The sequence below is a fragment of the Lonchura striata genome, chromosome Z (genome assembly GCF_046129695.1).
Source record: "Lonchura striata isolate bLonStr1 chromosome Z, bLonStr1.mat, whole genome shotgun sequence".
NCBI classification, from domain to species: Eukaryota; Metazoa; Chordata; class Aves; order Passeriformes; family Estrildidae; genus Lonchura; species Lonchura striata.
In genome coordinates this window covers 60,307,818-60,332,415 of record NC_134642.1, presented here as the reverse complement: position 1 = coordinate 60,332,415, position 24,598 = coordinate 60,307,818, and the positions used below count along the sequence as shown (strand labels likewise).

The following is a 24,598-nucleotide window of genomic DNA, read 5'->3' as shown; positions in this document are numbered from 1 at the left end:
AATACTTTAGTGCCTTGCACTAATTTTACCTGTGCATGTACATACACCATTCCTGAGCAGGACTTCACCTCTCATTTTGAAGAAGGTACAGCATGTGTTAGCCAGAGGATAGAAAAATTAATAATGAAAAAAAGATGAAGTAAAATATCAAATGAAATTAATTATTAACAAGGAGAGCAAAAGTTAGATAGTGACAGCTAACCTTCTCAGAAAAAGTAGGCTTGCAGATTCATGCAATTACAGAAGAAGAGAAAAGAAGTTTTTGTTTGGTTTAAAAAGACTTAACTGGATAATCTAGCCACTGAAAAACCCAGTATTTGCCAGTCACTTGTAAGAGGTTATTTAAGCAAAGGGAAAAGCAGCTCACCATCAAGTAAATAAGCACTGTCATTCTTTCAACACCACCACATCACCATATAAATGGAAACATGGTAATGAAGATACAATAACTGACACCAACCCTCCCTTCTGCAAAATCTGCACAGATATTTATGGAAACTGCAAGGAGTTCTGAGCCATTTATTCAAACCACAGATCATCCTTCAATTCTACTTGGTCATGCTGTCTTAATCTACATCCTGCATATTATACAAGTGCTTTGCAATAGCACATGACCCTTGTCCTCAAGATATTTTTAGGTATTTTATATCCAAACTTGGAGATTTCTCTGTTTTCTTACCAACAGTGGTTTATATTGACTGAAGATGGAGTTACATTGTTCTTAAAGTTCTGTCTCATACCACTAGGTAAGATGCTTGTAAGACATTCGTTACTTTCTTCTGTTTGTGGATGCAGAAACAGTAATATGTGAAAAAAAGTTTGTACATTTGCAACAGGTCATATTTAAGTAACCTGTTATTATGAATAATTTATTCTAAACTTTTTAAAGCCATGTATAATTTTCCATTTCTTACATAACTCTTCACTTGCTCACACACACACACACACAAAACATATACATAAAAAAAAAAAGAAAAGAAAAAAAAGAATAAAAGAAAGAGAATGGAGCTGAGAACTACAAAATACAACAGCCCTCTATATAAGGCAGTTGTTAATTTCTGTTTTTTCTTAGAATAAATTGGCCTAGGAAACCATTCCTGTTAACTCTGAGAGTACTTGATCATCAACTGCTAATCTTCTTGGAAAATTATGTCTCCTAATAGAAGCACTTTGGAGGAAAAAAAAATACCCAAAGAAGATCGTGAGCATATGTAGTTTTTTCAATGATGTTAAATATTCTCCTAATGTGACATAAAAATTGATTTAGGTTACTGTCTAGATAAAGTTCTGTGCTGGCTTTTCCAGAATTGCCTGTTAGCATATGAAAATCTCTCACCTCAGAAATATTTTGGCTCTTGTGAAGTCATGGTTTGCAAGAGGTAATAAGTATCTCTGCTTAGATCAAATCCACTAGTAATTAAACCACAAGCTTTGAGTTTCCAGGTTCCAGGTCTCCTTTGAGTTTGGCGAACCATAACAATTATTTTCTTTTTATCCTCTGCACTTCCTAGTTGGTAGAATTAGGGTTTTGATTCATAGGAGATAGAGGAGAATATTTCTTCTAAGAGTTAAGAACTGCTATGTCAAGCTGAGTGTTTTTTTCATATTTGGTCTTTTCACTGTTTCATTTAGATTTTGATATATAGACTCCTGAATTAAATTCTAGTTTATTTTCTAAGTATCAGGAATTAAGAAACTTAAATGAGTCATTTTTATGATATATTATAGTAATATATTACTTATGTAACTCCTTCAGCAATATTATTACCCTACTTATGTAATACATGAAGCAATGCCTTAAACATACAATCAAGCAAATAAAACTATGCAGTTTTATGAGTTCTACATAGCATTAATATGGTTTTAAATACTTTTCATTGTGTGTCTAGGACATGAGCTCAGTAAAGTAGGAGAGGTATACAAATAAAATTCATCTCTAGGCTGAGAGGGAGCATGCTATCTGTGTACAGTGTGAAAACCCATTGTCCATGTTAAAGAAGCCCATGTGATGGCTCCTCGAGGTGAGTTTCATCTTCACCTAATGATACTTACACAAAATGCACAATGACCCATTACTGGCACTGAAAATATACAGTTGTTTATAATTATTCTCTTAAGAAATGACACAAAATTGCTAATGTGGGGCACTGTATAATGGTCCATTTCTTCTAATTTTATGAAATGGAGGACCACCTAGGTTTAATGACAAAGAGAAGTAAGTTCAGATATGTAGTGGAAATCTGGAGTTTTAGCTTCAAAAACTCTACCCCACTGGGCTGGTTTGAGATGCTGCCAAATAGCACCAGGAAATACATGTGACTATTTGAAGAACCCTGATAAAGTTAGGAAAATTCTGTTTGAGCTGCAGAAGGAAATGAAGCAGAATTGCCAACAGCATAAACAGAAAAGCAGGAAATTGCAAGACAAAAGGAGTATAAAAAATATACTGAGAGAAAAGAGCAAACTCCAGACACATTTGTGTAGATGCTTCTAACAGCACTTTGATTTGAGCCAATTTCTGAACTGTACATGGTCTAAAAATTACGTTTATCTGGGGCATACAGGATATGTATGGTAGCTCACAGAGAGAGACTATACATGAGAAAGAGAGCCTGAAGCAACAACTAGAAGAAGCTCCATAAATAGTTATATGAAATATTATACGTGTTGCAGCTAGATCTAGTACAACTGAAACCCTTTTAAGAGAAAGATTTTTAAAAATTCTTCTGGGAAGACCCAGCTTGGGTTTTCAAAAGGATCTGCATTGAACAGGTAGATGCTCAATATACTTTGTAGTCTGGGACCTCATCAGATTTGGTCAGTAAAACTGGAGCACTCAGATGACTTAGTTATTGCCAAGTTTTTGTGTAACCCTCTGGTTTTGGTGGGATTCCTCACAGACTAACAAAGGACCTGTGCTGATAGACCCCATGCTTTGGCTTTTATACTTCAGATCTGGACTCCCCTCTCTGGATAATTACTTGTAAACAATTGCAGTTATTTGTAAAGATGAATTAACAGACTTATTTTTCTAATGAGTTGAAAAAGATCTATTTTTATGTAATTCTAGCACAAGAAAGCACTATAAAATAACTTCTAAGTTAGCCTTTTTCTTTAAATCATGAATAAAACATTTCAGAACTAAGGCAAGTAAGAATTGATGACAGAATCTTATATCTAGTTGTGAATTCAATGCAGTTTTTAATTATTGGAATTCCCACCTTTTTTTCCAAGTGGCTAAATCTCTCTTTACCCTAGAGGTGAAACATACTGAAGCAACAAATTGGTTTAAAACTTTTTTTTCCTACTAACTGACTGCATCCACATTTTTCCTGTGCACAGTGTGGTTGAGTCTGAGTGAATCTCATTCCAAGGGAAAAAAACATAGCAGTCATCCAGCAGACTGGTAAACTTTTAGTTGTGTGAGATGGAGTCTATCTAGACTACTGATAACATAAAAAGTGTTTAGGGTAACTCAAACGCTCTAAAAAGCGGATTGCTATTTGTCTGCTTATGAACACTACAATACTCTACGTAATTCTTGTAATCCTATAAATATCCCACTATAAAATATAAACTCTGTGAGACTGAAACTATTTCTCAGTGTTTTGGCAGTGCTACAAGCAATGATGCTCCTATCTTGCTTTGTCTTCTTAATAGCATGTATTGTATCAAAAGTTCTTCTTGTCATTGTTTCTGTTAGAAATAAATTTTATTAATTGACATATAATAATTAATGACATTGTAGCATACAGTACTAATGGTTTATTTTCTTGTACAAGATGTTATTTATTTTATAATCTACTTCTCTTGAAAAGGCAAGTTTTTATCTGTTTTGCTTAGGATTTCAGAAGTTTTGTGGCTAAATTGGACTTTATATAGTCCCTAACTCCTGAGGGACAATTAATTATTCTTATAGTTATTAATTCCATCACAAGCCCATCTCTCTGGTGCCAGTTACATTCACAAAATTAAAGTGCCTCTTAGTCCATCTCAACATGTCTGCCAAATAATAAAATATTAGAGTAGAATTGTGCATCTGTCAGCCTGTTTTGACTTCTGTATAATCATACATTTTTTTTAAAGCTAGTTTTATACTATTAAATTGATTAGTTGGCTTCCATTTCCTTTAGGATTGTCCAGTTCTTGCTCATTTTAATGCTATTTTTCTTCAAGACTAATTGGTTTTTCACAGTGAAAAGCACACGAAATACAGTCTGTATAGGCAACATGAGAGATTCTGAGAGCATGGAAAATGTTGTCAAGGTGCAATTTTGATGCATCTTTGTGAAGATCAGCTGAAGTACTAAAAGTGGGAAAGAAGCAGATAAACTATTAATTGTAGCAGATTTCATTGTTATTACAAAAACTTCCCAAGAAAGAAGAAATAAAACTTTAATGTCATCTTAGTTGCTGTCTGACCACTGCTGTGTCTTGCTGAAACTTTTATTTCTCTAATTTCTCTATTTAATATATATTTGCACCTTTTATTTTTTTTTTTTTTTTTTTAATTCTCCATGCAGTTTAAATGCAAACAAATGGTCTTTGTTTACATTAATGTCAAAACTTGGCTGCATGCTCTGAAGACAGGCAGTGCCCCTTCCCCTCACTGGATAGGAAACAAATACTGATGCCACTCCTGATCTCTGTCAAGAAGTATGCCAAACACTTAATTTGTCCAAAAGTGATAGTGTGCTAAGACACATTGTACAGGCTGACTTAGCTCTTCTGAAGTTACGTTAGATAAATTGTAACCTTGAACAAGGTTACCAATTATGTCAGAACACATGAAAAAGCTATTACAGACTTTTAAAGTATTTTTGGTAGTTTTGAGGTTCCTCACTGACTGCAGCAAAGACCAAAGTTTAAATAAAACCTTAGAGGGAGTTAAATCTTGGGTCATCACAGAACACCAAGTTACACAGAAGGATGTTTGAGAAATAGGTAGGAAAGGGGTTTAAAGGAAACTTAGGCTTGCAGGTTTGCTTTCATCTTAGGTCTTTCTAGACCACAGTGACAGAGGGGATCAGAGATACAGACCTACAGACAAGGATTTTCAGGTGAAAGTTCCAATGGGGATGAAAGGATCTAATGAGCACCAATACTGTGGAATTTCTTTCCAACTCCTTTGCACTAAAGCTTTAAACTCAGTTTCTTCTAAGCAGTAGATTGCACCTTATCTTGAATTTTTCAGCCCAACAGGAACCTATGAATACTTCCTTTTCCATAGTTTTCTTACATTCCCAAGATCCCAAACTCAGTCCCACTTTGAGGTCTACTTCAGTATCACTAAACACAAAAAAAATCACAAATGCAAGCATAAATTTTGACATCTACCTTGATTTCTTTAGCATTTTAAAATAACTTCACCTCATTTACTTTTCCCATTTTTAACCACAACCATAATGAAATCTAGAATCTGAAGCCTATTTCATCAGCCCTTACCTGCCAAGTCCTGGTAAACACTTTAGCACAAAATTGACCCTAGAGTTTGACAGGCTCTATTTCTTATAGTTTCTAAGCCTTAATTGCGTGTGTTATGTATCAAAATTATATATAACCAATTAAATTACTTTTACCCTATATTTTTAGTTTCAAAATCAAGTAGAATGGGTAAATATTCCTGTTAGAAGGGGTTCTTTAATGCAAATGCTTTGCATAGTCAGTATTTCTTTAAATACATATTAGAAAGCACCTAACACTGGAAAAAATAGTTTTAAACCTTGCTGAAGTGAATGAATTTGTTTTAGAAACACTGCTTCAGCTAGATCTGCATGAGCTGTGTTTTGTGAAAATACATAGAAAACCTGCATTTCACAGGTTTTAAATGCTCAGCACAGATTGTTCCAAAACATCTGAGTCATAAAGGCTTCTTATATTCTGTTAGTGTTGGGCACACTAGGATACTGGAAACAATTTTAAAAATGGCAGAAAACACTTTACAATGCTTTAAAAGAGTTTAGCCTACCAGATGTAAGACTAGTACACAGCCTGACACACCATTTTTCTCACTGAAGCATTCTAGTTGAGAGTAACTTGACAATATTCTTAATATTTACCCCTTAAGTGCTTGCCTCCAATGATTTTTAAATGTAAAAATTTATAATGGAATATCAAACTTTGGTCTTTTATATTTTTCTATGACCACTGCTGAAGATAGTGATTGATTTAGCACAATGTGATCCTTTATAGATTCACATTAATGGGAATGAAATAGCTAGAAATTTAACTGGTAATTATTCTTCTAGAACATTGCAGGTATTGTTTGTAGAAGGGTCTGTGTTGCAATAGTTGTAGACAGTCCTAGGAAAAGAGGTCTTATCTTGGAAAGAGTTTTAGAGTATTTTCTATAGGGAAGAGAACAGTATCTCCTTGATGAGTGACTTCCCCACCAGTTGGCTTGTATGTATAAGCTGAATGCGATTGTTAGGCTAGAAAAAATTAAGGAATATACTAAGAAAGCAGTAAATATAATATTGCAGTATTGCATACTTAGATGCTCCTTATGAAATGGGATGTAGCTGCAAAAATTATTAATACTCTGTAATTCTTTACCAATCTTGATGTCACAGGAGTGGTAGGAGTAGGTCGAATGGAATTTGGATATGGGTATTAATTCTCCTTTTGTAATTTCCTGTTTAAATTGTTTTCAGTAGATTACTGCTGCATACAAAAGAGGAAATGAGATTTCTACAAGATATAAAACAACAAAGGGTGTTAAAAAAGAGATTAAGTAAATCATAAGAATGAAGGACTGCTCAAACAGAAGTAATTTTATGTCTCAAATGAGAAATTTCTTATATTTATATCAATTTATGGCAAATAATTTTCTTTTTTATGTGTCTTTGTTGGCTCCTAAAGTGTCAGAAAACCATCTACAGAATTTTTCCTCCTTTTTATTCAGCCTACTATTCTCCAATAAACATAATGACCCTTATATCAACATGTACTCCCAATCTTTCTTCTCAGTCATTCCGCCAGAATTTAAAGAGATACCATAGAATACACGGCTAGCTTGGACTGAGGGATCTGTGATCTTTCTTGTAAGATTTTGACCTGAAACACAACATATCAAGTTAATTTGTTGAATTTAGTTCAATGTTCCTCATGGGTGTCAGCTCTGTTCTGAGAACTTCTTCCAGCCAGCAGCTAGGGGTAGGCAGTCAGGGGTTAGAAGTTAGAATAACAAGCCAAAGCAATGTCTGACCAGTCAAGGATGATGTTGGAACGGTCTAACATTGTTTTAATACAGAAAATTATAAATCATGAGTGTTTTTTGCATATTTCCAAACCCACTTCCACTTTTATCCATTGATTATGTGAGCTGTGTAGAAGAGAGATGTTAGCTGTCCTCAGAGGCAGGTTATTTATGTCTTTTGCCCACAAAGTTACCAACAGCATTCTTTGTGCCTGGTCTCACAGACCCAATTAAATGGGAAGCCTAGCCTCCCTTTAAATGCAGAGTTCCTAGATGCCACAGTTATCTATAACCTTCTTGCTGAACTGTTTTACCCATTTGTTTTCTAATAAACCATTCTAATATACTTTATACAAACAATATATATATATATATATAATTTTTAAAAGCAATTACTGGCTTTATGTCACATGTTATGCTTATTCTCATCAACTATATTTAATAAGAAGAACCTGCAAGAGATGTACCTGAAGGAATGCTAAAAGATAGCTGGAGAGGAATTATTTCCAAAAGCATGTAATGACAGGACAAGAGGGAATGGCTTCAAACTGAAAGATAGTAGGTTTAGATTAGATACTGGGAAAAAATTATTGTGAGGGTGGTGGGGTACTGCAACAGGTTGCCCTGGGAAGTTTTGGATGTCCCATCACTGAAAGCATTTAAGGCCATGTTGGATGGAGCTCTGGGCAACCTGAGAAAGTGCAAAAAGGACCCAGAAAGTAGACATAAAGCTGAGAAAGGCTGGAAAATTTCAAAAGCTTCTCATGAGAAGGTAAGAAAATAAGAACCAAGTTTTAAATCAAACAACAAAAAATTAAGAATCAGATATTCAAATAGTAAAAAGTTTTCCTCAAATAGTTGAACTAACTACTGTTATTAAAACTTTTCAACTATTTTCAGAACCTTTCAATTTAATTACAGAATCTACCTATGTTACTAATGTAGTTAAAAGAATAGAAATACCAGTTTTAAAAGATGTTAATAATAGTGATTTGTATCACTAACTTTTATGTCTTCATAAAATTTTACAACACAGAACTAACCTATATTTTATTTCTCATATTAGAGCTCATTCATCTCTACCAAGATTTGTAACAAAAAAAATACAAACCAGATAAACTGACCATAGCTATCTCAAACACATACCCAAACATTTTTGAACAAAAAAAAATTAAATCATACCTTTTTTCATCAAAATACATAAGCACTTGTACAGACATTTAATATCTCTAAATCCCAAGCTAAAACTATCATTAGCAGTTACCCTAATTGTAAGCTTGTACAAACCCCTGTTTCTACAAAAACTGTTAATCCACAAAGTTTACAAAGTCTACAATTATAACAAACAAACATCACTAAAGACTCTTCTTTTAAGAGATTTTAGAATATTCATGTTTCAATAGATTAATTTTCAAGTACAGTTTTTACCTCTGCCCACACAAAAGAAACAATCATACAAATCAATATATTTTACAAGCATTTAATTAGGTGTACCCAAAAAGTTAAAACAAACAATAGCCCTACACATAGATCTCAAAAAATAATAACATTCCTTATAAATTAGGGTGTTCATCACAGTTTGTGCCATTGCATTGATCACCTATATCAGGATTTCATTGTGTTGGTGATTTATATCAAGGTTTTCAACCAGAAAGCTAATGTCAAAGAACAAGAGGATTTGGGGAATGTCAGTTTAAGGTTGTGGAAATAGAGTACCAGCATTAAAAAGGTGAAAATAATTGTGTCCTATATAGCATAATTTATTTCATTCAGAGAAAGCAAATTACAAATCATGCTTATGTCTAAAGACTGAATCAATTGAAAATGCAATTTAACACTGAAATAAGAATTATCACTCAGAGTTCTATCATATTTCATTTTTAGTTGGAGGTATAAAATATGTGTTTGTTTGTGGAATTGCCCAAGGCCACGGCTCAAAAAGGCAACTGTTTAATTAGATTTAATATGGATGGAGTTAATACACAGGAATGTCTTAGAAAAGATTCACATAGGGAGCAGAGGAGTTGACAGGTCATAGAGTTGAAAAGGAAGTTTTTTTTATTTTAAATAAACCTGAAAAATTATTAAAATAGTTGGATGCTTAACCATTAATGTTGTGAAAATGTTTGATAGAATATAAAATTTTATATCACGGGCCCTAGATCCTGAACCAGTATCAACTCTTTTGGTTGTGTTACAATTCCTTTTGTTTTTGTTATATCTGTTTCCATCATATGGAAGAGCTGGTTCTTGATAGACATTTGCCTAACAACTGATAGAAGATTTTTATCTTAATTTCATTAATGATTTAAAGAATTCCATAATAATTCTACTCTGTTACAACTGCATGCACAGTTTCATTCACTGTATCAACACTATTACACAGAAATGGATGCTATCAAAGTATCAAATACTAAGATCCTTCTGACCAAGGCACCAAATATTTAGTATAAAATGAAAAAGGAACAAAGTTTAATTTGCTTTTAGAGTTCAGGTGAAACACAAATTATCTAATTATATTTGAAATCTCTAAGGTGTCAAAAGCCATTTTCTTTTAAGATCTCCCACATTATTTTGTAGACTCATGAGATCTGAACATTTAATTGTTTTACTTGACTTTTGCATTTTCCCCTTCATTGATCTCTAAAATGCAGCTGCTGTTTTTCACTAGGTGATACTACAGAAAGCAGGTAAGTGTGCCCAACTGTATAATAAGAAAAATCAAAATTAATGCTACTATGCTAGTAAATGAAGTGATGTCTAATAAAAACCAAAAACCCACACAAACCAAAACCAACAAAAACCCCCAACAAATCAAAAAAGAAATAAAACAGACAAAAAATCACCAAAATAACAATATGGAAATTTTTGCACCTTGGGACTGCTTTCAAACTAAGAACACTTATGAATATTTTAAAGGCCCCTCATCTGAAAAAGAAATCCGTCATATTTAATAGTCAATAAGGGTCAACAGAAGAAATGGACTTGTTGGACTACACAGTGAAGCATTGCAAAGCTGAATGCAATGTTATAGAAAAAACTTTAATTCTTAAGAGCAAGGAATTTGAATTTGAGTGGGCTTAGTAATGGGCAAATCCTTCAAAGTTTACCTTTTGCATATTTTCTGTTACTAAAGAAGCATTCATATTTATGCAAAGTATTTTGGAAATTGTTGAATGATGTTTTTCTCAGTCCTTTATCTACTTAAGAATATAAATTCATAATAATGGCCATTAAATCTGGCTCTTTTCTCCATGTTGCCTTCAGAAGCAGCTCAGCAGAAACATTCATTTTTATAAATGTTCTTCTCTCTTTCATTTCTAGAAAAGAAAAGGAAATAAAGAAACTCTGCAATTACTTTGTACCAACTGTAGTAATGCCAGAAATCTTTGTAATCTAAATTACTTTCTTCTATGGGTGAAAACAGTTAATAGTGACTCCCTGTAGCTTACAGCACATTAAGCACTGGAGAAGAATATTAAGCAGTTATACCTCTTTGTGGAATATGAAGGGTTTTTTTTAGTCCACAAAGCTAGCAGTACTGTACCTGTCATGCATTGTCTCCCATACACAATGTCTGAAACTGGGACCATATGCAGAGATGTCAAAATGGACCTACAGTAACAAATAGTGATTTATTTCTCTCTAAATGAAGAAAAGAACAAAGAATTTCTTACAAAACCTGAAGCTGGGGAGGACAGAAAGGAAGCCCTGAATTACCCTCCTTGTGCATGAGCTGCACTTTCCCAGAGTTGCATTTCTAGCATAGCAAACAGCCACCATGTGATACTGATGTCCAGGCTGCTTCTGAGTACTCAGTGGCTGAGCAGGGAGATATGCTGACTTCTTCTGGTTCTTCATGTTTCCTAGGTTGTTCTAAGGAAGCAGATCTTCGCCACTGTCCAGACAAGTGATAAACAAACTAATGTAATGACAACATGATGGTTAAATTTTCCTCTTTTTCTCTTGTTTACAACTTCTCTATGCTTTGGAAAGGTGGCTTGTTAAGGTCTCCAAGTAAGTCAAAGTCAGCTTTAAAGACCTCTTGTCACCATGCTTTGCAGTGAGGCAGTATCAGGCTTCATAAATCTCTGGAACACCTTCAACAATTTGTGAGCCAGGTCTCCCATTAGATGACTTCCTGAGTAAGAGATGCAAAAGTGGCATCCAGCTGGCTCCAGAAAAACAGTGAAAATTGAATTATGTTATATATAGTATTACATATTATGTATAATATATATGTCTATATATGTGTATGTATGTGTGTGTGTATATGTATACATATCTCCCCAATGAAGACTGCCTCAGTCAGGCTTCAGATTCTATCCTGTTATGGAGGGGAACTACTAGGCTTATAAAATGTCTTTGAGGTGCTTTATGAGTAGATTTAATCTAATACTAGACAGAGTTTACAAAGTGGGATACTACAAATTATATACCACTAATGGAGATTTGACCTGTTTCACAACAGCCACAATCAGTGACTGTAATCCTTCTTTGGAGTTCCCTTTGGCTTTTCTCCATGAATGAATTTGATGGATAAACTTAAAAGTCTAACTAAGAAAGGCTTACTACTATGAGAGGTGAGCTATAGGGTACCAGAAAAACACCTACATTTATCAGAACAGAATTTATTCTTGATAGTTTCCTAACTGTGAACTCAGCAAGAAAAATGAAGGTTGTTATAAAAAACTACAGTGTTATCATTTTATGGTAAAGAGAAACAAGCATGGTATATAATGTAGTAAAACAGAGGACAAAGTCAGTAAATAATTTCATGGTTGTTACTGCATTTAGAAGCGGAGTTAATTGATTTACTAAAAAAGTAAACAAGATAATAATGAGCAATATTTTAATCTAACTGCACCTTATGTGTTGCTCATGACATACTTGGAAGGAGATCCTGAAATTTAACAATGCAGATTTTTCTATGCAACTGACATGATAACTTTAACAAAAATTCTTATCCCATGACATAGAATGAGCACCTCAGAATTCTCTGCCTTTTGTTACAGTACAGAGTGTGACTTCATTTAGCTGTTGAAAATTCTTCAACAATTTGGAACATTTTTATTGCTTTTCCCTTGGTGAAATTTTTTATTGTTTATTTTTTTAATATTATTTGATTGCTCTTTCTATATAGCAGTATAGATGATTTTTTCCCAGACAAAGGAATCTCAAAGATTGGAAAGGCACTTAGGAAGTAAGAAAAATTTTTCTTTTATCTTTACAATAAATCATAATGAGTGGATAAGCGATTCTGTCATATAGAGTCTGGAGATTATCAGTAAGGACAAGTAGGTTTGCAGATTATCGGTAGGAACTGCTATGTCAACTGAAAATTATCAGAAGAGAATGCACCAACACTACTAATGAAGAAGTCCAAGCAACCCAGTTGCAACAATGGTGCTGTCATTATCTGCAAAATTTCATTGTTAATGAAATTGACCCCCTGGCTCTCTTTTGAACCACTAAAATGAGTCCACTACAGATAATCTCTTCCAAGCACTAAAGCAACATCAAGACTGGCTTTAGCACCACTTGACACTTGGTTTCAGCGCCAGTGAGCAGTGCTTGTCCCTCTTTCATCTTGTGGTATAGACATAGTGAGGGACTTAGAGCTGCCCAAAGGTAAACAGCAAGCATCTTTATTTTCACGTGACTTCAGTGAAAATAGCTCCAAGCTTGTACAAGATTGCTCCTGCATTTTTTTTACAACATTTAAGGATGTACAGGTAAGAAGCGCTGTTCAAGTGCTAAATGTTGACTTATTGCTATTATTACCAATATTGCAAAGTTTGCTTGCTGGGTGACTTCAGTGTGAGGGCCCTAATCACAGATAATGGGAGATGAGCAGGAAATTACATGGACTCCTGTGAAGCAGCGTATTGTGCTACAGAAAATGTTTATTTTTCCCTTCCTAAAAACCTAATCTTTCTATGTTACCGTTGATCACCCTATAATTGCATGTACTTTCAAAGGAAAAATGGTTGTTCTCTTTGGATTGGTGTGAAAGTGTGCATTTAGAAAGGGTCTAATGTGAAACTGAGATACCAAAGGAAAGTAGAAGGAAACCCAAGGGTTACATATGCCCTTCCTAGAGAACCTGAGCTTCCTAAGTGTAAATTAACATAACTAACACTAGTTACACATATAACTGTGCAGACAAGCATCTCAGCTACAGAATGCTACTATAAAAGCCCAATTAATCACTATACAGTATTACTCTGTATTGATTTGAGGCTGAATTCCAGAAGGAAAAGAGTAAGGAAGTATTAAATATGTCTTTACATTCAACAAAGTTGCAGTGATGGGATTGTGTGGAGAAAGATACCATAGAAAAGGAAGAGAAGTTTATAATGGAAATAGTTATATACAGATAGAAATAGTTTGCTACAGACTCTTTTAATAAAAATTAGAATTGTGCTAAATATGGTTATATTACTGTTTTCTCCACTTCCTCTTTTGTTGTTTTTTTGCTACAGCATGCAGTTTTTGTATATAGTCTGATATGGAGCTGTTTTGTTTCAGATAATATCTAAACAGTGACTTGAAGAGCAACAAGTGAAGGCAAGACATTGTAGAAATTAGGATAATTAATGCTGCTCCTCTATGTCAGCAGATCCTAAAAAAATTATAACCTGTTATTGTGAAGGTCTAGTAACTAAATATTTTTTAAGACTATGAACACTTCTAGAAAAAGGCATGTTGAAAAAAACCCATTTTGATTTTGAAAAGGCTAAGTGAAGAAATATGAAAGTTCTCAGACAAAAGTACTACTAAGGAAAGTCAGAAGGTGGATTAGATATGCCAAAAGTACAACCAAATAAAATAGAGGAGCACATGCTGATGTTAAAGAAATAAATGTTTCCTTAGGGCAATGTAGATAGAGATTCCTTTAAGACAAATGGAAAAAAACTGTACTTATTTTGTTACTGTGCTGACTTCCCTATATTTTTACATATTGAATTTAATATTGTTAGACCTTGTGCTCTTGCCATGAGAGGTCTAATTGTGAATTAATGGACCTGCTTGCAAGCATTTTGCAGAGAAGTATGTATTGAAATTCACAGATGTTCCTTCTCATTAGTTTCAGTGTTTTATATTTGTAGGAAACTGGGTCTTAAACCCCCACCAAAACCAGCCTGTATATCTAATATTCTATTCCATATTCAATACTACTTAAGAGTGACCTTAGAGAATAACTAATTCTCAAAATCAGTAAAGGCAATATTTCTATCTTTAGAGGTGGATGTTAGTAAAACCAGAACTTTTACATGTAGAGAAAGACTGTGGAGCCAGAACAACAAACTTGGGCTTATTTGTCCTCCTGACAGCTGCTGTCAATTCATGAAAAGCACAGTGTGCCTGCTGCAGTCATGGAGGGCAGTGGTGTCACTGGACCAAGCCAGCTCCCCCCTGGCCTTGTCACACCAGCAGTCCATCACTTCCTGCAGTGGAGCAGAGAACCTGCTTGAAATTCCAAGAAGAAGGGAAATATGAGTCCAAAGCTTGTTCTTTTTCTTATTTTTTTTTCTTCCTTGAAAGAGAGTTTTTGATTAGGAGATGAGCACAGGCTATACTACAGCTACAGCTATTAGCTCACTTATCCCAGGTATTAGTAATCTTGGTGTAGCCTGAAAGGGAATTCAGAAGTTTGTGACATCTGAGGCACCTCATAAACATATTTAACAGTTACTGTTGCATAAGAAGGCAAACTGAAATGCTTGTCAATCTTTGTTAATAGATTTGTTTTTGTAGGAGAAAATGAACCTGAAAATCTTCCATCAGTCCTTTTGATTTTCAGTAATTTTGATTTCAATCCATGAACTATGAAGTAAAAGTGACAGGACCTGCCATACAGGTATTTATAGGAACACATTCCAGATGTTTCATTCTTAATTTCCCTCCCTTACTGTCTTTCCACTTGTTTAAAGTTTGGTGGGATGGTGAAGAGGGAAGAGGAGCTGTTGGCTAAATAGACAAGACTTAACCACATTTTAGGTCAGTACAAATTTTTATTAAAGGAAATTGTTACTTAGTTGCTGTAACTAGAGCTTTCATTCCAGCAGTATGGACTAATCCCATATTAGTTAACATAAGGCTGTTATTCTAGCCCTTCAAATTGTACACTTTCCCCTAACATTCACATACATCTTTATATTTCCATACTAGACACTCATATGTTTCATTTCAGCTCCCTTTTTCTCCCTTTTTTCACAAATGTGGCATCCAGTTTTCATTTGCAATATGTTGCTCTTTTCCCTAAACTTTTTCTTTACATTGGACAATTTCTACTATATTGTGCTGCGGTTTCAGTATTTCTTACATTATGGTTTAATCTTCTTAAACATGGTTCACAGAGCTGTGGCTGGGTTTCTGGCTGTGCTTTTGTCATCAGTTTACCATCACTACAGGCTGCAACAAGCATGTGCTTTGATTACAGAACTGCTCACTCTTGCCATGTGTTTTCTCTAAGCATGATTTCTTGACATTGTTTCATTTCAGGAATACATATTTACTTGTGCACCCCATTCCCTCCTATGGACATTTTGTACAACAATGATTTACTAAGTGCTTCACTGTACCTTTTCACTTGCATTTTTACAAAATGTTCTGTTATAGACAAATAATGAGCTGAAACATACTTTATACTTTTAGTTGTGGTGTCTTAGACTTGGCATGAGGAATAAAAGAATTAATATTTATGATACTAAAAACCCAGTTCTGAGCAGTGCATTCAAAAATTTAATTTGGCCCAGTACAGGGAACAGTCTGGGGCTAAAGAGTTATGATGTGAAAATTTAATTTGTAGACATTGATGAGAGTGTGTTTAATCTCTGTCTAACTGCAAAGCTTTCTCACATAAAGATTGTTCTGATTTTATTAGGCAGATCATGACAACAGCTGAGGTCAGCAGAGGTAGCAACTGGATGTCTGCAGCCAGAGAGTATGATCGAATTCCTTCCCCAAGGAGCAGTGGAAAAATAGTCTGCAGGCCGATCATCTTGATTGGCACAGGCGTTCTTCCAAGCACAAGAGAAATTTTGACATACTAGGAGCTAGAGGCAAAATAGGGAGATGATTAGAAGATAAATAGCCTTTGGATGAGATCAAGCAATTTTTTTTCATATTGGTCTTGAATCAAATGTTCCTCAGGACATATAAAATTAATTTCATCCTGAAATAGCACTGAGCCAGGTAAGTAGCTGAAAAGTATCATGAAAACTCTTTTTTTTTTACTTGGGTCCTGTTCTCTCTTTTAAAAGAAATTTTATCTACAGGTGAAATAGCAAAACATAGATTCAATAGGCTGTCTAAGGATAGAGTTTTCTCCCTTACATGTTGGAGTGGCTTATGGCAAAAAAATCTATCCATAGCTCAAACCCACACTATTTTATTTCATTAGAAGGCAGGTTTACCAAAACTATAGGGCTATCCAAAACAAACCCCTACAGACATGTATTAGAGGTGTGCAGAAAAACATTTGTTGCGACAGTATCATTGTTTTTCAGAGCTGCCCCTGGAAGAAAGGCAGAGGAGCCACCCATGTGTGTGAGAGAGAGAATATTTAAATTGCTGTCATTCCTATGCAGGATGGGCATGCCCAGCCCTGTCTGGATCTGGGTAGCTCAGCTGGCTTTCTGAGGGAGAGTGTTTGTCACAGTCACAGTGGATCAGCAAATACCAGTTCAGTCGCTGGTGAAGCTACACAGCCTCTGCACAAGAGCTGGCTTCAATGTGGACAGCCTGAATACAGGTGGAGTTGGGAGGCTCTTCACCCACACTTGACTACTAGTGGATCTATTCCTAAACAGCCACATACAACACGTGGAAGACAGAGAACATTAAAAGGAGTGAAATAATGGAAATAAGAGTAGCTTATTGTTGTTGTAAGTACGTTGTAAAACAGGAAAAGTAACCATGGCTTTCTAGTTCTTTCATTTCCATATTCTTTTGCTAAAGATAACTTCTAATATTTTTCTAAAACAATTTTCACACAAACTTTAAATGGCTGGGCTGTTACTGTCTGGTGCCTTCCATGAGACAAACAGCTTGGTTCTTTATCAAGTTACTTGGTAAAAGTGCTTTTTCTTGGAAATAAACTATCTCCTATCAGGACCAGGAAGCAACTTTGACATGATAAAGTTTCTTGAGTCTTGGAGGTTCATGTGGTCCCCAGAAAGGTTCTCACAGTGCTATCAGACTCAGACTTGGTATTATGGGTAAAAAGAAGTTCTGTGCAATAAAACTTGTCCTATCACAATCTAGTTGAAAAGCAATCAGGTTTGAACACTGATCATTTGGTAACAGCTGCTTATTCATTCAATTTCTTTCCACTTCATCTCTGTAGCTGCTGAATATTTTGATATAGAGATAACACATTTCTACTGTTTTATTATATCACTTCTTAGTCTTTTACTTGATTTCCATATGTCACATAACAATCCAATTACTCAATTTATATATTAAGATGTTGCATTACTTGCTACCACTCAGATATTGGTAATACAAACAGTATAGACATATATAAGCCATGTTGTTAAGGCCAACCCACATTTTCATTTGGGACTTTAAGAATCTGGAGATTTCAGAAGTAATTTTCTTGATTGCCTAGTTTTTCTTATAACAGTATTTTTCTCATGCTCAGACTTATACCTCCATAATAATGGTTTCTCTTTGAAGAAATTAAATATTGTACAATCATAGAGACCACCTCACTTAAATCTAAGTGGATATCTTTCTAAGTGGTTAGATTTTTCTACCATATACACCACGGTAGGTTTTTTATCAGTGTGAGCTGGATTTATGCAGAAATATAGCAGCTTGTAGCTGATAGTACTCACTGCTTCCAGTAGAATGATGAGAGTGCAAAAACTCAGAAAAGCTGTGGATTCATTCTCACTTTTACTCCTTTGGTGTCATCTGCTCCTTCTCTCTGTTTTGCTTTTTGCTAGAAGACAGGAAATCCTTACATAGTGAGTGGAAGCACTTCCTGAAGTTTTTTCCTCATTGCTTTGTCTCCAGCTGAGAGAAGGTGTTGCTCTATAGTAGATTCTCTACACACCAGCTACTGTGGAAAGGAAATAACCATACAGATGTTTGTTTGATAAGCACATGAAACAGCAGGGAAGATTTTTGAAACAATACATTAGCATATGAGTACCAAGTAAGGATATTATTTTGTTTTATAAGTAATGTTGTTCTTAATGCTTCTGCCTCATTTCTGTCTTGAGGTAGTCTATATAGAAATCCTGGAAAATGAGTGTTTCACATTCTGAGGCTTTACATAATAAAACTGTTACTAGATGGCCATCACTGCTATCAGTTACCTGCTGACCATCACACAATGCTAAACATGTGACAGATAAACCAAGGGAATGCTGAAATCTTGCTGCATGGTGTATTGACATAGAAGACTGTGAGGTGTACTCAGGGTGAAGACTTCTCTTTACTGTGTTGTGGTTGTTAGATTCAAAGTAATGTTGATTCAGATCAATTGTCTTAGCTCCCTGTGTTCATTAGCTTTCTTTTGGATTAGTATTGAAGAGAAAGATATTTTGACAGTGTTTCTTGACAAATTGTCCCTCTTTATTTGGAGTACATTCCTCAGTTTTAGAGGTCTGCTTCCTATTTTACACTTTTAACTGATTAAACGTTCCTGCTGAGGAACTGGTATTTAAAAGACCTGTGCTTAGGGACATGATTTAGTGGTGGACTTGGCACAGTCATGTATACAGTTGGACTCAGTGGTATTATATCCCTTCCAATTTAAAAGATTCTAAAAGTTTGTGATTCTAGGTTTTCATTTGTCTACCTCAATTTTCTTTGTAGATTGGTCAAGACTCATAACTAAAGTTAATCCAAAACTCTAAATAAGTATGTAATCCTTTCCTGATAATCAATTACTAAACTGAGTTTCCTGTCATGTGAAAAAAACTGTCAAGTGTTACACTGAGACACCTAGGGATTATTCGTGAGCACTAACAGTCCCATGGCATTCTGGTTTTAAGTATTAAGAGAAGCCACATCACTGGCAAGTGTAACTTCCATTGTTTTATAACTCAGCCCTGCAGTTGCCCTTTGTTGAATTTTCTTTTAAAAATGTTGGTCTGTACAATCTACTGAACAGCAATGAGAAAACTGGTTCAACATGGGTCTCGAACATCTGCCTGACAGTAACTAATCAGTAATTCCACTGATTACAATTAAAGGGTTCATGTGTTTAAAGTTAAACATATTTACTCTGAGTGGTACATGTTTTAAACTGATGTCACTCAGCTACCAAGAATACAACAATAGGCCTAGATATCCTTATAATTAGGCTTATTAAAACAAATTGCTTAAGTCTATGATTGCCTAAGCAATGTAATTTCTCAGACTATGCTTCTAGTTTTATTCTCTACAGTACAATAAAATCAGCATTGGAGTTCCCCAGATTTCTCAAGATTGCCTTATAGTGTTTTTGCTTTTTTATATTCACTTTCTGACTTTACAGTGTTAAGGTGCTGCCTGCTTTTCTTTCTATAAAGAAAAGTAAGAATTTAATTAATTTATTTTAATGTGCTTGTTACCTAGACTTGGAAATGCCTCCTGCTTGATGCCAAAACCAGGTAATTTTTTAGGCTTTACCCTCAAAGGTGCCATGCAGGGCATCCTACAGCTGCAGAAATAAGCAGGGACTTCAGTTAGAATAATTCATGTATGGCATATGCTACCTTTACTTGGAACTGCAATTTTTGGCATGGGATACGCTGTTTTTGTTTTTAATGTCAGCTCCCACCTCCCCACATACCCCCAAATTCCAAGATGTCTGAAGACACTTCTACCTGTGTGATACTTAAGGAGGAAAATATGGAAGAAATAGGACATATGGAAGTTTCATGGAAAATTGTAGTATTTTAAGAATGTATATTCCAGGTGTGTCATAGCTATGTGTACTTCTTGAGCTGAATACAATTTTCAGTTCAATACAATCCTCAGTCTTTCAGATTTTTTTAAATTTAGGATGCTACTCAAACTATAATAATCAATTTCTGTAGAAATGTTAGTTATGAATGTCTATTATTTGTTAGTACCTAAACAAACAATTGTCTAGTTTCAGACAACAGCTTATTACAGCAACTTTTTAATTTGCATTTGGTGATCATAGAATAACCGTACACAAGTTTATATCTAGTTATGAAAATGTGGAACCCTTCTCACCTACCTGAATAATTAATTTGCTGCCATTTGCTTCCTCTGGATCATGTTGGGCATGTAGTCTGGAGACTACAGAGATGATCTCCAGAAACAACTGCTTGTTTTCAGTGTCTCCACTAACTTAAAATGGGTTGTTTTTTCCTCTCATAAAATCTTGCTATCTGGAGGCCTCTGCAGTTGTGAAATATGTGCAAGTGGAGAGGCAGGTGGTGATTTCCCAGCCCATGAGAGTCACTTTAAAATATGGTCTCCTGGGGCTTGTCTTCTGTTTGGAAGGCTGTAAATATTACAAGCCTGATGGGTGTTATGATGAAATTTGATGACTAATTCTCATTAAATGAAATCAGGTATCGACCTTGAGCATCAAATGTAATTATTGGTGCCAAATTCATACACTTTTAAAGTACCTTCACTATATAAAGCTGAAATTTTGCTCATTTTTCTCTGAAACCTTCTTCACTGAAAAGGGAATCAGAGGGTAAATAATCTAGAGAGGAAAAAAATATTTTTTGTCTTACTTCAAATCAAACACAAAATTTTACAATTATGTGCAATTAGGAAAACTAAGCTGTACATAGCATGTTTGAAAGTGATTAATTAAAAGCCAGTATGTTGATGTACCAAGAAAAGCTCACAAAAACAATTGGATATCAATCTGCCTTTGCACAAATAGTGCCTGATGTACAAACTTGTATTTTCCTCTTTTCTCCCACATAGCCTTGGCTTAAGGTTGAAAGCATGCACAGAGTAGATGATTTTGTTTTGTGTTGGATGGTGACTTTCAGGTAAGAGGTACACTGTAGTGTTGATTAATATATTTAACAAACAACACTAACCAACAGAAGTTTACCAAGAAACAGTCATAGAAAACATGTTTTGGAAATTAAGAAAGCTGCTCCATCAGGAGATTAGTCATAGTCAAAGTTCAGAAGGTGAAAATTATGGATCAAAAGGGTTTTAAAATTCAGGTGCTTTCAGTGTAACTTAAAATCCCTCCTCAAACAAACTCACAGCAAGGCAAGTATCATAATGTAAATAATTAATTTAGTTGGAAATAAAACTGCTACTAAATTATTTTAAATCACCTGGAGAAAATAAGTCTTGAAGTAATCTGAAAGGCACTGGAAAACTCTTCTGGCCTCTCTAAACTCCCCTGAGTCTGATGTGTGGAAGAGATAAATATGAAACTCTCCAGGCTAAGAAGAAAGGTTTCATCACAGCATCTATACAGCCAGCAATAATTTGTGCAGTTTGACTCAAATTACAGTAATTTTCACAGTTCAGTTGATTTTATGCATAGACAAGGATTCTGATTAAAACAGAATTTCTTTCCTGTCTTTACTTGGCAATGGCATGACATGTTGCTCCTTGCTTGCTTTTCTTCTCACTGTTTTGCAATGTCTACTCCAGTTATATCTTTTAACTCTTTCTCTTGATGTTTATCTTACTTATGTTTGTGTTCTGTGTGCATGTCATTTTTGGGTTCCTCTTTAATTTTAAATTCCTTCTCATTTGTTTGTTTAAAGTTGGATTTCTTGAGGATATGCAGTTCCTTGGACTGTTTCAACTTTGAAGTACTTCCAGCTTCATAACCAAAATCATCCTCTTGAAATGTACCATAACCTTCCATTCTTTTTAAATTTCTTCTTAAATTTTCCTTTGTTCCTCTCATGATCCTTTTCGTCATCACATACTACATCAGGAAGGTCATACAAGCAATTGTGAGGTGGTGAAAGCTGAATGGTGTTGATCAATCCAGGGAATTTTATAGGACTGATTTCTTCAGAGCTGGGAGTATGACTAAAACTATCACTGTGTCCTACCTGACAGTGTTCTCCAGGGCTGCTAGTGGGAAGCAGGAAGCACTAGGTCATTCTGGTTCCCTGACTTCAAAGTGAAATCTTCTGGTCCCTGTCAGTGACACTGTTGGGGTCTCTCTTGATGGCACAGCAGCTCCCCCTCAGCCTCACATATGGGGCTTTGTCTCACATCCCTTTCCACCTCCTCCATCTGACCACAAGGATGGTGAAGGACCTTGGGGTGAAGCTGTGTGAGGAGTGGCTGAGGACATTTGGTGTGTTCAGCCTGGAGAAAAGGATACTGGGGAGGACCTCACTGCAGTTAAAACTTCCTTGTCAGCAAAGTGGGAGGAGTAGGTACATGTCAGTTCTATGTGGTGACAGTGACAGGACATGATGGAATGGATGGAGTCTGAGTCAAGAGAAGTTTAAACTGGATATTAAGAAAAGAGTTCTTCACCCAGAGGGTGGCTGGAACAAGCTCCCCAGGGAAGTGGCCACAGCACCAGCCTGACAGAGCTCAAGAGGCATTTGGACAATTCTTTCAGGCACATGATGAGATCTTGGGGATGGTCCTGTGCAGGGCCAGGAGCTGGGATTGATGATCCTTGCAGGTCTCTTCCAACTCAGTGTATTCTGTGATTCTGTGATAATTTCCCATCTCACCTCTTTATTTTCTCTTTACTTTCTAGACACCTATTCAAACAGCGTGCAATAATGACACTGAATGAGTGGATCATACTTTCTAAACGTTTTGAAATAGCTTGAAGCCACCATCAACTGAAGGGCAATTTACAGTAATTTTATGAAGCAGCAGGGAGGAAGCCTTCTTTGTTGCAATCCATAGAGACAGGTTCTCGACAAGTCTGACCTTCTTTCATTTAAAGCAGAATATGTCCTGCAGAGAAAATTCTGAACACATTAATCATTGCTTCTAACAAAATATTTTCAACTATATTAAACCTTAGAAATCAACATTTTACCATCAGTCTTCTAAAGTCACTAGTTTTCTTTTTAGCAAGAGATTATGGTTTTCTATTTTAAAAAATCATATATAAAACCAAATTCTGTTTACACAGATTGTTGGTTGAGTTGGATACTCAGTACTCTGAACTCTCAAAAAAGATGTAGGTTCACTTCTCACATACAGCCCTCATTGCCTTCCTGTTGAAATAGTGGCAGGCCTCTGCACAAATTAATCACTGACTTTTTATATTCTGAAAACTGTAGTTGTCTTATTTTCCTTCTTCCCTGTACAGTAATTATTTTTCAGGATTGGGTAATAAGTCAAATAAACGATATTTATTTTTGAATCTTTGCATTAACCAACTTTTAGGGGAATATCATCCTAATGACAAATACACAAGACTTATTTTACTTTGAAAAAAACCCTATAAATGTTCAAAATAAAGATAAGTATTGATTTCCAAGGAAAAGAAATAGAAAAAAAATTCTGTACAAAGTGGCAAAAATCTTCAAAGTACCCATAAGAATTAAAAACATAAAATAGATCAAGATTTTGCATCACAATTTCTGTCTCAAACAGGAAGAAAATAGTATTCTGAGGCGTTTCATATGCCTTTTGGACAGCAGAAGATACATGTTGTGAAATCCTTTTCTTTTGAAAATTTCCTTGAAAAATTGTGGACTTCCCATATTTTGTAACTCATTTTATATTGGTAATGAACATTCCTGCATAACTGGAAAACAAGACACACATTTTTCATTTTGATCTGCAAATGGCTTCTATTTCCATTTGAGGAAAGCCAGTAAAGAACAATTACCTGGTTACCATTGCAAAGAACATCCTCTTTACTCTTCATCAGTCTGACTCTGAACTTAAATCTTCTCTATGAAAAACAGCTTTGAAGAAATAAGTGAACATTTGATTTTAGTTATACAATTATTTCAATTGCAGTAGAAAGTGGCTGCAATTTACTGAGCTAAAGTGAAGATATGATTTGTGAGGTAGACTTTTAAAAAGACACAGCAGGAATTTTACCATACTCACAGACGTTAGTAGTAGATATTTAAGTAAGGAAAAAAACATATTCTGCGTTCTGCCTTGCATTAAATGACCTTGCTCTGACAAGGGGACCAAACTAACTCTAAATAAACACTAGTGGAGAAAATTTCCAAAGAATTAAGGAAGATATTAGTAGATTGATGCAATTTTTTTTCTTTTATATAGTCCTGACATAGCTTTGCAAAAGCAGCAGACTAGATGACCAGGCTGTGGCAATGACTGTACCCAGAGACGTAAATTTGTCCCCTGCAAACCTCAGAATGATATATAGGCTTGGGGCATCCCCAGAAAACACCCTCACCGATTGACAACTCAGATAGAAGTTAAATGCAGTATCTAGTATATATACCTTTGACATTTTCTTGAGAATTC

At 35.1% G+C, this 24,598-nt stretch overlaps 1 long non-coding RNA gene across 1 annotated transcript; it reads right to left on the bottom strand.

Moving 5' to 3' along the window:
* Nucleotides 1-15,196: 15,196 nt before the first annotated feature.
* On the bottom strand, nucleotides 15,197-24,072 carry LOC110467771 (uncharacterized). Its single transcript, XR_002464913.2, has 4 exons — nucleotides 23,985-24,072; nucleotides 20,409-23,098; nucleotides 18,046-18,272; nucleotides 15,197-16,260 (listed from the first exon to the last, which is right to left on the bottom strand). It is a non-coding gene; the product is annotated as an uncharacterized LOC110467771 (long non-coding RNA).
* Between the last annotated feature and the right edge of the window lie 526 nt (nucleotides 24,073-24,598).